Consider the following 16,176-nt stretch of genomic DNA (forward strand, 5'->3'; position numbering starts at 1 on the left):
ACACAAAAGTAGAAATAGTCCAAAAATGATGAACTTTGGGTTTTTACATGTCGAAATGTGGTCTTAGTTTGATTTTTTTTTTAAGTTTGATATAAAAGTTACTTATGAACCCTAGACAATTGTTTTGTACCTTTATGGATGAACATTGGACCAAAAGTTCAAGAAAGTGTCCAAAAATGACGAACGTTGGGTTTCTACTGGCCGAAATATGCTCCAAGTTCAAATTTGGACGAAGCTTGGTTAAAAAGATTCATATGAACCAAAAAAGGAGTTCATATGAACCAAAAAAGGAGTTTTGTACCTGTGTGGACTAATTTTGACACAAAAAGGATGAACTTTGGGCTTCTTCATGTCAAAATGTGTCCGAGTCCAAATTTAGAAGAAGTTCTGTTCAAAAGATTAATATCAACCCTAGAGAGGAGTTTTGTACCTGTGTGGACTAACTTTGACACAAGAAGAACGAACTTTGGGTTTCTACTTGTCGAAATGTGTCCAAGTCCAAATCTGGAAGAAGTTCTATTCAAAAGATACTTATGAACTATGGATAGGAGTTTTGTACCAGTATGGACGAACATAGGCAAAAAAAGTCAAGAAAGAGTCCGAAAAGGACGAACTTTGGATTTCTACTCAAAGTCTGCTATAATTCATAATTTGGGCAAACTTTCGTTCAAAGGGTACTTATGAACCCTGGAGAGGTGTTTTGTACCTGTGTGAACAAACTTTGACACAAAATGTCAAGAAAGAGTCCAGAAAGGATGAACTTTGGGTTTCTACGTGTCGAAATGTGATCTCAGTCTGAATTTGGTCGATGTTTGGTTAAAAGTTACTTATGAACCGTAGACATTGTTTTGTACCTGTATGGATGAACTTTGGACCAAAAGTTCAAGAAAGAGTCCAAAAATGACGGACTTTGGGTTTCTTCTTGTTGAAATATGCTCCAAGTCAAAATTTTGACGAAGTTTTGTTCAAAAGGTATATGAACCGTAGAAAGGAATTTTGTATGTGGACGAACTTTGACACAAGAGGTCAAGAAACAGTCCGAAAAGGACAAACTTTGAGTTTCTACGTGTCGAAATGTGATCTCAGTCCAAATTTGGTTCAAAAGGTACTTATGAACCTTGGAAAGGAGTTTTGTACCTGTCTCAATGAACCTCGGCAAAAGGTGGACGAACTTAGACACAAAAGGTGAAGAAAGAGTCCAGAAAGGACGAACCATGGCTTTTTACATGTCGAAGTCAGCTATAATTCCAAATTTGAACGAACTTTGGTTCAAAAGGTACATATGAACCTTGGAAAGGAGTTTTGTACCTGTCTCAATGAACCTCGGCACAAAATGTTAAGAAAGAGTCTGAAAGGGACGAACTTTAGTTTCTACATGTTGAAATGTGTTCCAAATCCAAATTTGGATGAAATTTGGTTCAAAAGATCTTTATGAACCCTATAGAGGAGTTTTGTACCTGTGTGGACGAACTTTGACACAAAACGTCTAGAAAGAGTCCAAGATTAATGAACTTTTGGTTTCTACTTGTCGAAACCATGGGAGAGCTTTCCAAGTCAATCAAAACATGAGGCAATCATTATGCCCTATAAACCAATGGTGAGTAGAGCTAAAAGACTTCTGAAAGGATTAAATGCTTGCTTGGAAGATAAATTTCCAGCCAACGGTGAAGAGTTGCAATCATTGAAGCTCCAAGAGACATTTGGTCATTCAAAAGCCAGCATGAATCTAAAAATTCAGATTCATTTACATTATTAACATCCCATGTATTTAATTAATGTTATTAATTTACATTTAGTTGAAAGGGTGTTAGATAAATGTAGTCAATGTAACTGAAAGGTTGCATCCTTTCATGGTGTCTATTCAATTAGTTTAAATAAGGCTGTAATCTCTACATTTAAAGAACAACACTTTGAATTTGAATGAAATTTCATTAGAGTTTATTCTCTTAAACTTTATGCTTTTTCTTTGTATTATTCTCTTTCTTGAAAGAAGATAGTGTGATTAAGAGGGAAAATGAAAAAAAAATAGAGTGAAAAAGATCATGAGAGTGAGATTATTGTTCTAACTCAGTTCTTTCTTATTATTTTCCGTATTATTTTTATGATTCATCAAAAGCAAATTGGAGCATCAAGTTTGAAAGATTCAAACAGCGACGAATGGGGAGGAGTGCTCTTCAAAGAAATTTCACATTTGATTTTGGAGAAGACAAGCCTTTCAAACTTCTTTCCAAAATTCGAGACAATGATTACAAAGTTGCTTTACAAGGCGATCTTAAAGATTCGAGGATGGATCTTCTTGAAGAAGGGGAGAATGATAAGGAGCTGACCATCATAGGAGAACATGAGGTTTTACAAGAAAAAAATGAAGCTCAACAAGCTCAATCCAGCTCAATCGAAGCACATGCTGAAAATCTGTGGGGGAGCTTTCCAAGTCAATCAAATCATGATTCAATCATTATGTCCCAAAAACCAATGATGAGCTAGAGCTAAAAGACTTCTCGTAGGATTAAATGCTTACTTTGAAGATAAGTTTCTAATCAAAGGTGAAGAGTTGTAACCATTGAAGCTCCAAGAGTCACTTGGTCATCCAAAAGCCATCATGAATCTAAAAATTCATATTCATTTACATTATTCCCATCCGATGTATTTATTTAATGTTATGAATTTAAATTTATTAGAGTAGCTGAAAGGGTATTAGATGAATGTAGCCACTATAGGTGAAAAGTTGCACCTTTTCATGCTGTCTATTCAATTAGTTTAAATAGGGTTGTAATCTCCACATTTAGAACAAGACGTTGAATTTGAATGAAATTTCATTAGAATTTATTCTCTCAAGTTTTATGCTTTTTCTTTGCATTATTGTGTTTAGAATGCATGTATTAAATCTAGTTTGATCAATTAGATTGTGGAGAGTTTGAAATCTTGAAGTTAGGAACAAGTTCTCTTTTCTTCTTGATCATTGAATGACTTTTGAGTTTCTTGGTCTATCCACGACCATTTGGCCTATAAAATGGCTTGTAATGTTCTTCAAAACTCAGATTATCAATAGTAAAGAGCTTGTGCTTATTCCACCCTTTGGTGTTGTCTTTTTCTTTCAAATCTTGCTTTAGATTTGATATTTAAATAAATTCATTGGATTAGTCTTGATCAAGCTAATTTTGGAGTGAGTTGTCTTAGGATCTAGGAGTGACCATCATAGATTATAAGTTCGATCTAAGTAGCTTTCTTTGTGAGTGTTTGTAAGGATCCTAGAAGGACCTCTAGCTTTGCATCCAACAAGCATTGCGGGCGCTTATCATTTGGTATCAGAGCCAGGTTGTTCATCGTTCTTGGCCAACTTTAGAGGTGTTATCTTTACTTTATTTCAATTTATTTTATTTTAGTTTTTTTCTCCATAGCAGTTGCTTATATCTTGTAACAAGACATATTACAACTTGTCTTGAAAACTTCTTTAAATCAGCTTTTGGATCATAATGGGAAAAAAAAAAAGTCAGCAAAAAAAAAAAAAGAAAAAAAATAGTAACAAAAAAAANCAAAGCACATGAAAGTTTCTTGTCATTCATTTGAAAAAAAAAAAATCATGATTTGTTTTATTTTTAGCCTAAGTTTAGTTACTCTAGTCTTAGTTTGTGAGAGTTGATCATTTTGAATTGGTTTTTATCAAACTTTTAGTGAGATTGCACCAAAAATATAAGCCAACTCTTACATCTTTGACCTAGTACCAGAAAAGCCTTGAGTGATAAACACGAGCATTCTTGAGTGAAATTGGTGAGAAGTGTGGTGAGGTCCTTTTATTACTAACTTTAAAATGTCACAGGATGAAAGAGTACCACAATACAAAATACTAATATGGCTATTCTTCAAGCCATTCAAGGCATGATAGAAATGATGAGGGAAGATAGGCAAGAAAGAAGGGCACAACAACAAAGAATCTTACAAGAAGACGATTGAGTAATTGACTTAGTTGAACAAGAAAGGAAAATTGGAGGAAGAGGAAATATGAGAGGAAGAGGAAGAAATAATATGCACCCTAGACGAGGAGAAAGAATCCATGAAGATAGAGATAGTGGAGTGAAGCTCAAAATTCCACCATTTTGTGGAACGTCGGATGCAGAGGCATACTTGGAATGGGAAAGGAAGATAGAACATGTGTTTGATTGCAACACATTCAGTGAGACTAAGAAGATGAAACTTACTATTGCCGAATTCACTAACCATGCGGGAAATTGGTATCAACATCTCAAATCTGAGAGAATGAGGAAAGAGGAGGATCCCATTGAAAATTGGGAATAACTTAAAGAAGTCATGAGAAAGAGCTATGTTCCAAAACATTATGAAAGAGATTTAAGAATTAAATTGCAAGATTTGAGGTAGGGAACAAAAAGTGTAGCTGAATATTATCAAGATATGGAAACTTTGATAGAAAGAGCAAATATTCAAGAAGAAGAAGAAATGGATCTAGATTTCTTGGAGTTTAAATTGAAAAATTGCTCATATCGTTGATAGATATCCACAACTATACTTGGAAGATATGTATCATTATGCAATAAAAATTGAAGAACAATTGAGAGAAGAAAAGAAACATTCCAAGAGGTATAATTTAGCTGATACATTTTCAAATTCTAATGTTTGGAACAAGGATGGTTTTGTGAATAGGGATGAAGCAAAGGGGAAGTTTGTGGCTCCTAAAAGAGTGGAAGCCGGGAGCACCTATACTAAAAAGAATGAAGCTTCAAAGGAGGAAAGAGAGATATCTAGTTCCATTCAATGTTAGAAGTGCAAAGGATTTGGGCACATGAGCAAAGATTGTGTCAACAAAAAAGTCATGGTCATAAGAAATGGAATTATTGATTCAAAAGATGAATGTTTGGACTATGTTTGGTTCAAAAGGTAATTATGATCCCTGGAAAGTAGTTTTCAACCATTCTTGACGAACTTAGGCACAAAAGGACGAGAAACAGTTAAAATTTGGACGAAATTTGGTTAAAAAGGTACTTATGAACCATGGAAAGTAGTTTTGTACCGTTGTGGACGAACTTAGGCACCAAAGGTCGATAATGAGTCCGAAAAGTATGAACTTTGGATTTCTACAAGGGGAAGCCTGCTATGACTAGAAATTGGAATGAAGTTTAGTTCAAAAGGTACTTATGAACCCTGGAAAGTAGTTTTGTACCATTGTGGATGAACTTAGGAACAAAAGGACAAAAAAGAATCCGAAAAGGATGAACTTTTGATATCTACAAGTGCAAGTCTGCTATGACTAAAAATTTGGACGAAGTTTGGTTCAAATGATAATTGTATTGCCTAGAAAGTAGTTTTGTACCATTGTGGACGAACTTTGGTACAAATGGTCGAGAAAGAGTCTGAAAAGAACGAACTTTGGATCAAGTGGAAGTCTACTATGACTAAAAATTTTGACGAATTTTCGTTCAAAAAGTACTTATGAACTCTGGAAATTAGTTTCTACCATTGTGGGCGAATTAGGCACAAAAGATTGAGAAAAAGTCTGAAAAGGACGAACTTTTGATTTCTACAAGTGTAAGTATGCTATTACTAAAAATTTGGACGAAGTTGGGTTCAAATGGTACTTATGAACCCTGGAAAGTAGTTTTGTACCATAGTGGACGAACTTAGGCACAAAAGGTAGAGAAAGAGTCCGAAAAGGACGAACTTTGGATTTCTACAAGTGAAAGTTTTCAGTGAATAAAACTTTGGATGAAGTTTGGTTCAAAAGGTAGTTATGAACCCTGGAAAGTAGTTTTGTACAATTGTGGCCGAACATAGCCACAAGGGTCGAGAAAGAGTCCGAAAAGGACGAACTTTGGATTTCTACAAGTGAAAGTCTGCTATGACTAAAAAGTTGGACGAAGTTTGGTTCAAAAGGTACTTATGAATCTTGGAAAGTAGTTTTGTACAATTGTGGATGAACTTAGGCAAGAAAGGTCGAGAAGGAGTCCGAAAAGGACGAACTTTGGATTTCTACAAGTAGAAGTCTTCTATGAATAAAAATTTTGACGAAGTTTGGTTCAAAAGGTACCTATGAACCTTGAAAAGTAGTTTTATACCATTGTGGACAAACTTAGGCACAAAAGGTCTTGAAAGAGTCTTAAAAGGACGAATTTTGGTTTTTTACAAGTGGAAGTCTGCTATGACTAAAAATTTAAATGAAGTTTGATTCAAAAGGTAATTATAAACCCTGAAAGTAGTTTTGTACCATTGTGGATGATCATAGGCACAAAAAATCCAGAAAGAGTCCGAAAAGAACGAATTTTCGATTTCTACAAGTGGAAGTATTCTATGACAAAAAATTTGGACGAAGTGTGGTTCAAAAGGTACATATGAACCTTGGAAAGTAGTTTTGTACCATTGTGGATGAACTTAAGCACAAAAGGTCGAGAAAGTGTCCGAAAAGAACGAACTTTGGATTTCTAGAAGTAGAAGTCAGCTATGACTAAAAATTTAAACGAAGTTTTGTTCAGTTGGTACTTATGAACCCTGGAAAGTAGGTTTTTACCATTTTGGAAGAACTTAGGCACAAAGGGTCGAAAAATAGTCCGAAAAGGACGAACTTTTGATTTCTACAAGTGGAAGTATTGTATGACTAAAAATTTGGACGAAGTTTTGTTCAAAAGGTACTTATGAACCTTGGAAAGTAGTTTTGTACCTTTGTGGACGAATTTAGGCACAAAAGGTCGAGAAAGTGTCAGAAAAGACTGAACTTTGGATTTCTATAAGTGGAAGTCAGATATGACTAAGAATTTTGACGAAGTTTGGTCCAAAAGGTACTTATAAATCCTGGAAAGTAGTTTTGTAACATTGTGCACGAACTAAGGCACAAAAGGTCTAGAAAGAGTCCGAAAAGAACGAACTTTGGATTTCTACAAGCGAAAGTCTGCTGTGACTAAAAATTAGGACGAACTTTGATTCAAAAGTTATGTATGAGCCCTCGAAAGTAGTTTTGTACCATTGTGGACGTACATAGGCAAAAAAGGTCAAGAAAGAGTCCAAAAAGAATGAACTTTGGATTTCTACAAGTGGACGTCTTCTATGACTAAAATGTTGGACGAAGTTTGGTCCAAAAGGTACTTATGAACCCTGGAAAATAGTTGTGTACTATTGTGGACGAACTTAGGTACAAACGGTCGAGAAAGGGTCCGAAAAGCACAAACATTGAATTTTTACAAGTGGAAGTCTGCTATGACTAAAAGTTTGGACGAAGTTTGGTTCAAAAGGTACTTATGAACCCTAAAAAGTAGTTTTGTACTATCGTAGACAAGCTTAGGCACAAAGGGTCGAGAAAGAGTCCGAAAAGAATGAACTTTTGATTTCTACAAATGGAAGTCTGATATGACTAAGAATTTGGATGAAGTTTGGTCCAAAAAGTTATTTATAAATCCTGGAAAGTAGTTTTATACCATTGTGGACGAACTAAGGCACAAAAGGTCTAGAAAGAGTCCGAAAAGAACGAACCTTGGATTTCTACAAGTGGAAGTCTACTATGACTAAAAATTAGGACGAAGTTTGGTTCAAAAGTTACTTATGAGCCCTCAAAAGTAGTTTTGTACCATTGTGGACGTACTTAGGCACAAATAGTCGAGAAAGAGTCCGAAAAGAACGAACTTTGGATTGCTACAAGTGGAAGTCTGCTATGACTAAAAAGTTGGACGAAGTTTGGTCCAAAAGGTAGTTTTGTACTATTGTGGACGAACTTAGGCTCAAACGGTCGAGAAAGAGTCTGGATAGAACGAACTTTGGATTTCTACAAGTGGAAGTCTACTATGAATAAAAATTTGAATGAAGTTTGGTTCAAAAGGTATTGATGAACCCTGGAAAGTTGTTTTGTACTATTGTGGACGAACTTAGGCACAAAAGGTCGAGAAAGAGTCCGAAAAGAACAAACTTTGGATTTCTACAAGTGGAAGTCTACTATGACTAAAAATTTGGACGAAGTTTGGTTCGAAAGGTACTAATGAACCCAAGAAAGTAGTTTTGTACCATTGTGAACAAACTTAGAACAGCATAAAAGGTCGAGGAAGATTCTGCAAAGGTCGAACTTTGTATTTCTACAAGTGGAAGTCTGCTATGACTAAAAGTTTGGACGAAGTTTGGTTCAAAAGGTACATATGGACCCTAGAAAGTAGTTTTGTACCATTGGGGATGAACATAGGCACAAAAGGTCGAGAAAGAGTCGAAAATGACGAAGTTTGAATTTCTACAAGTGGAAGTCCACTATGACTAAGAATTTGGATGAAGTTTGATTCAAAAGGTAAGTATGAACCCTGGAAAGTTGTTTTGTACCATTGTTCACAAACTTAGGCACAGACGGTCGAGAAAGAGTCTGAAAAGGACGAACTTTGGATTTCTACAAGTGGAAGTCTGCTACGACTAAAAATTTTGACGAAGTTTGGTTCAAAAGGTACTTATGAACCCTTTAAAGTAGTTTTGTACCATTATGGACGAACTAAGGCACAAAAGGTCGAGAGAGAGTCCAAAACGAACGAACTTTTGATTTCTACAAGTGGATGTCTGCTACGACTAGAATTTTTGACAAAGTTTTTTTCCAAAGGTTCTTATGAACCTGGGAATGTAGTTTTGTACTATTGTGGGTGAAGCTAAGTACAAAAGATCAAGAAAGAGTCCAAAAAGAACGAAAGTTGGATTTCTACGAGTGGAAGTATTCTATGACTAAAAATTTGGACGAAGTTTAATCCAAAGGTTCTTATGAACCTGGGAATGTAGTTTTGTACTATTGTGGGTGAAGCTAAGTACAAAAGATCAAGAAAGAGTCCAAAAAGAACGAAAGTTGGATTTCTACGAGTGGAAGTATTCTATGACTAAAAATTTGGACGAAGTTTGGTTCAAAATGTCATTATGAACCCTGGAAAGTAGTTTTGTACCATTGTGGAAGAACTTAGGCACAATGGTCCAGAAAGAGTGCGAAAAGAACGAACTTTGGGTTTCTACAAGTGGAAGTCTGCTATGACTAAAACTTTGGACGAAGTTTGGTTCAAAAGGTACTTATGAACCTTGGAAAGAAGTTTTGTTATTGTGGATGAACTTAAGAAAAAATGGTCGAGAAAGAGTCTGAAAAGGACGAACTTTGGATTTCTTCAAGTGGAAGTCTGCTATGATAAAACATTTTTACGAATTTTGATTCAAAAGGTACTTATGAACCCTAGAAAGTAGTTTTGTACAATTGTGGACGAAGTTAGGCACAAAAGCACGATAGTGTGTCCAAAAAGAACGAATTTTGGATTTCTACAAGTGGAAATCTGCTATTTTTAAAAATTTGGACGAACCTTGGTTCACAAGGTACTTATGAACCCTAGAAAGTAGTTTTATACCATTGTGGATGTACTTAGGTACAAAAGGTCGAGAAAGAGTCCAAAAAGAACGAACTTTGGATTTCTACAAGTGGAAGTCTGCTATGACTAAAAATTAGGAAGAAGTTTGGTTCAAAAGGTATTTATGAACCCTGGAAAGTAGTTTTGTACCATTGTGGATGAACTCAGGCACAAAAGGTCGAGAAAGAGACCGAAAAGAACGATCTTTGTATTTCTACAAGTGGAAGTTTTCTATGACTAAAAATTTGGACAAAGTTTGGTTCAAAAGGTACTTATGAACCCTAAAAAGTTTATTTGTACCATTGTGAACAAACTTAGGCACAAAGGGTCGAGAAAGAGTCCAATAAGAACGAACTTTTGATTTCTACAAGTGGAAGTATGCTATGAGTAAAAATTTGGACGAAGTTTGGTACAAAAGGTACTTATGAACCCTAGAAAGTAGTTTTATACTATTGTGGATGAACTTAGGCACAAAAGTTCGATAAAGAGTCCGAAAAGAACGAACTTTGGATTTCCACAAGTGGAAGTATGCTATGACAAAAAGTTTGGACAAAGTTTAATTTAATGAACCCTGGAAAGTAGTTTTGTACCATGGTGGATGAACTTAGTAACAAAAGGTCGAGAAAGAGTACGGAAAGAACAAACTTTGGATTTCTACAAGTGGAAGTCTGCTATGACTAAAAATTAGGACGAAGTTTGGTTCAAAAGGTATTTATGAATCCTGGAAAGTAATTTTGTACCATTGTGGATGAACTTAGGTGCAAAAGGTCGAGAAAGAGTCTGAAAAGAACGATCTTTGGATTTCTACAAGTGGAAGTCTTCTAAGACTAAAAATTTTGACGATGTTTGGTTCAAAAGGTTCTCATACCTTGGAAAGTAATTTTGTACCATTGTGAACAAACTTAGGTACAAAAGGTCGAGAAAGAGTCCGAAAAGAGCGAACTTTGAATTTCTACAAGTGGAAATCTTGTATGACTAAAAATTTGGACGAAGTTTGGTTATAAACGTACTTATGAACTCAGGTAAGTTGTTTTGTATCATAGTAGACGAACTTAGGAACAAAAGGTTGAGAAAAAGTCCGAAAAGAACGAACTTTGGATTTCTACAAGTGGAAGTTTGCTATGACTAAAAATTTTGTATGAAGTTTGGTTCAAAACGTACTTATGAACACTAGAAATTAGTTTTGTACCATTGTGGACATACTTAGGCACAAAAGGTTGAGAAAAATTTCAAGAAGGACGAACTTTGTATTTCTACAAGTGGAAGTTTGCTATAACTAAAAATTTGGACGAAGTTTTGTTCAAAAGATACTTATGAACCCTAGAAAGTCTCTTTGTACCATTGTGAACGAACTTAGGCACAAAGGGTCGAGAAAGAGTCCGAAAAGATAGAACTTTGGATTTCTACAAGTGGAAGTATGCTATGAGTAAAAATATGGATGAAGTTTGTTACGAAAGGTACTTATGAACGCTAAAAAGTAGTTTTACCATTGTGGATGAACTTAGGCACAAAAGGTCGATAAAGAGTCCGAAAAAAACGAACTTTTGATTTCTACAAATGGAAGTATGCTATGAATAAAAATTTGGACGAAGTTTGGTTCAAAAGGTTCCTACAAACCTTGGAAAGTAGTTTTGTACCATTGCGGTTGAACTTAAGCACAAAAGGTCGAGAAAGAGTCCGAAAAGAACGAACTTTGGATTTCTTCAAGTGGAAGTCAACTATGACTAAAAATTTGGATGAAGTTGTGTTCAAAAGGTACTTATGAACCTTGGAAAGTAGTTTTGTACCATTGTGGACGTACTTAGGCACAATAGGTCGAGAAAGAGTCCAAAAAGAACGAACTTTTGATTTCTTTAACTGGAAGTTTTCTGTGACTAAGAATTTGGACGAAGTTTGGTTAAAAAAGTACTTATGAGTAAAGTAGTTTTGTACCAATATGGACGAACTTAAGCACAAAAGAGCAAGGAAGGGTCCGAAAAGGATGAACTTGGATAAACAAGTGGAAGTTTGCTATAACTACAAATTTGGACGAAGTTTTGTTCAAAATATACTTAAGAACCTGGAAAGTAGTATTGTACCATTATGGACAAACTTAGGCACAAAAGGTTGAGAAAGAGTTCGAAAAGAACGAACTTTTGATTTCTTTAAGTGGAAGTTTTCTATGACTAAAAATTTGGACGAAGTTTGGTTCAAAAGGTACTTATGAATCCTGGAAAGTAGTTTTGTTCCATGTTGGACAAAAGGCACAAAAGGTTGAGAAAAAGTAAGAAAAGAACGAACTTTTGATTTCTACAAGTGGAAATCTACTATGACTAAAAATTTGGACGAAGTTTGGTTCAAAAGGTGCTTATGAACCCTGGAAAGTAGTTTTGTATGATTGTGGACGAACTGAGGCACAAAAGGTCGAGAAAGAGTTAAAAAAGAATGAACATTAGATTTCTACAAGTGGAAGTCTGCTATGACTAAAAATTTGAATGAAGTTTGTTTCAAAAGTTACTTATGAAGCCTGGAAAGTAATTTTGTACCATCGTCGACTAACTTAGGCACAAAAGGTCGAGAAAGAGTAAAAAAAGAACAAACTTTGGATTTCTACAAGTGAAAGTCTACTATGACTAAAAATTTGGACAAAGTTTGGTTCGAAAGGTACTTATGAACCCTTGAAAATAGTTTTGTACCATTGTGGATGAACTTAGGCACAAAAGGTCGAGAAAGAGTCCAAAAAGAACGAACATTGGATTTCTACAAGTGGAAGTCTGCTATGACTAAAAATTTGGACGAAGTTTGATTCAAAAGGTAATTATGAACCCTAGAAAGTATTTTTGTACCATTGTGGATAAACATAGGCCCAAAAGGTCGAGAAGAGTCCAAAAAAAAAGAACTATGGATTTCTAGAAGTGGAAGTCTGCTATTACTTACTAAAAATTTGGATGAAGATTGGTTCAAACGATACTTACGAACCTAGGAAAGTAATTTTGTACCATTGTGGACCAATTTAGACACGAAGGGTCGAGAAAGAGTCCGAAAATGACGAACTTTGGATTTCTAGAAGTGGAAGTGTTCTATGACTAAAAATTTGGATGAAGTTTGGTTGAAAAGGTACTTATGAACCCTTGAAAGTAGTTTTGTACCATTGTGGACGAACATAGGCACAAAAGGTCGAGGAAGAGTCCGAAAAGAAGGAACTTTGGATTTCTACATGTGAAAGTCTGCTATGACTAAAAATTTGGACGAAGTTTGGTTCAAAAGGTACTTATGAACCCTGGGAAGTAGTTTTGTACCATTGCGGATGACGTTAGGCCCAAAAGGTCGAGAAAGAGTCCGAAAAGAACGAATTTTGGATTTCAACAATTGGAAGCCTGCTATGACTAAACATTTGGACGAAGTTTGATTCAAAAGGTATTTATGAACCATGGAAAGTAGTTTTGTACCATTGTGGACGAACATAGGTACAAAAAGATGAGAAAGAGTCCGAAAAGGACGAACTTTGGATTTCTACAAGTGGAAGTCTGCTATGACTAAAAATTTGGACGAAAAAGTTCAAAAGGTACTTATGAACCGTGGAAAGTAGTTTTGTACCATTTTGGATGAAATTAGGCACAAAAGGTCTAGAAAGATTCCGAAAAGAACGAACTTTTGATTTCTACAAGTGGAAGTCTGCTATTACTAAAAATTTGGACGAAGATTGGTTCAGAATGTACTTATGAACCCTGGTAAGTAGTTTTGTACCATTGTGGACGAACTTAGATACGAAGGGTCGAGAAAGAGTCCGAAAAGGACGAACTTTGGATTTTTACAAGTGGAAGTCTGCTATGACTAAATATTTGGACGAAGTTTTGTTCAAGAGGTACTTATGAAGCCTGGAAAGTAGTTTCGTACAATTGTGGACGAACTTAGGCATGAAACGGTCGATAAAGTGTCCGAAAAGAACGAACTTTGGATTTCTACAAGTGAAAGTCAGCTAAGACTAAATATTTGGACGAAGTTTTGTTCAAAAAGTACTTATGAACACTGGAAATTAGTTTTGTACCAGTGGGGACGAACATAGGCACAAAAGGTCAAGAAAGAGTCCGAAAAGAACGTACTTTGGATTTCTACAAGTGGAAGTCTGCTATGACTATATATTTGGGCGAAGTTTGGTTCAAAAGGTACTTATAAACCCTGGAAAGTAGTTTTGTACCATTGTGGATGAACTTTGGCACAAAAGGTCGACGAAGAGTTCGAAAAGTACGAACTTTGGATTTCTACAAGTGGAAGTCTGGTATAATTAAAAATTTGGACGAAGTTTGGTTCAAAAGGTACTTATGAACCCTGGAAAGTAGTTTTGTATCATGGATGAACTTAGAACAAAAGGTTGAAAAAGAGTTTTAATAGAACGAACTTTTAATTTCTACAAGTGGAAATCTGCTATGACTAAAAATTTGGACGATGTTTGGTTCAAAAGGTACTTATGAACCCTGGAAAGTAGTTTTGTACCATTGTGGACGAACTTAGGCACAAAAGGTCGAGAAAGAGTCCAAAACGAACGAACTTTTGATTTCTACAAGTGGATTCCTCCTACGACTAGAAATTTGGATGAAGTTTGGTTCAAAAGATACTTATGAACCATGGAAAGATGCTTTGTACTATTGTAGACAAAGTTAGGCACAAAAGGTCGAGAAAGAGTCCGTAAAGAACAAACTTTTGATTTCTACAAGTGGAAGTGTTCTATGACTAAAAATTTGGACGAAGATTGATTCAAAATGTACTGATGAACCTTGGAAAGTAGTTTATAACAATTGTGGAAGAACTTAGGCACAAAAGGTCGAGAAAAAGTCCGAAAAGGACAAACTTTGGGTTTCTACAACTGGAAGTCTGCTATGACTAAAAATGTGAACGAAGTTTCGTTCAAAAGATACTTATTAATCCTGGAAAGTAGTTTTGTACCATTGTGGACAAACTTAGGAACAAAAGGTCGAGAAAGAGTCCGAAAAGTACTAACTTTGGATTTCTACAAGTGGAAGTCTGCTATGACTAAAAATTTGGACGAAGTTTGGTTCAAAATGTACTTATGAACCCTGGAAAGTAGTTTTGTACCATTGTGGACGAACTTAGCACAAAAGGTCGAGAAAGAGTCCGAAAAGTATAAAGTTTGGATTTCTACAAGTGGAAGTCTGCGATGACTAAAAATTTGGACGAAGTTTGATTCAAAAGGTAAATATGAACCCTGGAAAGTAGTTTTGTACCATTGTGGACGAACTTAGGCATAAAAGGTCGAGAAATAGTCCAGAAAGAACGAACTTGGATTTCTACCGGTGGAAGTCCGCTATGACTAAAAATTTGGACGAAGTTTAATTCAAAAGGTACTTATGTACTAGGGAAAGTAGTTTTCTACCATTGTGGACGAACTTAGGCACAAAAGGTCGAGAAAGAGTCCAAAAAGGACGAACTTTGGATTTCTACCAGTGGAAGTCTGCTATTACGAAAATTTCGACGAAGTTCGGTTCAAAAGGTTCTTATGAACCCTGGAAAGTAGTTTTGTACCATTGTGGACGAACTTAGGCACAAAAGATAGAGAAAGAGTCCGGAAAGGATGAATTTTGGAATTCTACAAGTCAAAATTTTCAATGACTAAAAATTTGGACGAAGTTTGGTTCAAAAGGTACTTATGAATCCTAGAAAGTAGTTTTTTACCATTATGTACGAACTTAGGCAGAAAAGGTTTAGAAAGTGTCCGAAAAGAATGTTTTACAAGTGGAATTGGGCTATGACTAAAAATTTGGACGAAGTTTGGTTCAAAAGGTACTTATGAACCCTGGAAAGTAGTTTTGTACCATTGTGGACGAACTTAGGCACAAAAGGACAAGAAAGCTTCCGAAAAGGATGAACTTTGGATTTCTCAAAGTGGAAGTTTGCTATGACTAAAAATTTTGACGAAGTTTTCTTTAAAAGATACTTGTGAACCCTGAAAAATAGTTTTGTACCATTGTGGATAAACTTAGGAACAAAAGGTCAAGAAAGAGTCCGAAAAGGACGAACTTTGGATTTACAAGTGGAAGTTTGCTATGACTAAAAATTTAGACGAAGTTTGGTTTAAAATGTACTTATGAACCCTGGAAAGTAGTTTTGTACCATTGTGGAAAAACTTAGGCACAAAAGGTCGAGAAAAAGTCTGAAAAGAACGAACTTTGGATTTCCACAAGTGAAAGTCTACTATGAGAAAATATTTTCATGAAGTTTGGTTCAAAAGGTACTTATGAACCGTGGAAAGTAGTTTTGTACCATTGGGGAAAAACTTAGGCAAAAAAGGTCGAGAAACAGTCTGAAAAGAACGAACTTTGGATTTCCACAAGTGGAAGTCTGCTACGAGAAAATAATTTGGATGAAGTTTGGTTCAAAAGGTACTTAAGAACCCTGGAAGGTAGTGTTCTACCATTGTAGACGAACTTAGGCACAAACGGTCAAGAAAGAGTCCGAAAAGGACGAACTTTGGATTTCTTGAAGTGGAAGTCTGCTATGCTTAAAGTTTTGGACGAATTTTGTTTCAAAAGGTACTTATGAACCCTGGAAAGAATTTTTGTACCATTGTGGACGAACTTAGGCATAAAATGTCGAAAAAGAGTCCGAAAAGAACGAACTTTGGATTTATACAAATGGAAGCATGCTATGACTAAAAATTTGGACAAAGTTTGGTTCAAAAGGTACTTATGAACCCTAGAAAGTAGTTTTGTACCATTGTGGACGAACTTAGGCACAAAAAGTCGAGAAAGAGTCCAAAAAGGATGAACTTCGGATTTCTACAAGTGAAAGTTTTCAATGACTAAAAATTTGGAAAATGTTTGGTTCAAAATGTACT

The sequence above is a fragment of the Benincasa hispida genome, unplaced genomic scaffold (assembly GCF_009727055.1).
Source record: "Benincasa hispida cultivar B227 unplaced genomic scaffold, ASM972705v1 Contig617, whole genome shotgun sequence".
Lineage (NCBI taxonomy): Eukaryota > Viridiplantae > Streptophyta > Magnoliopsida > Cucurbitales > Cucurbitaceae > Benincasa > Benincasa hispida.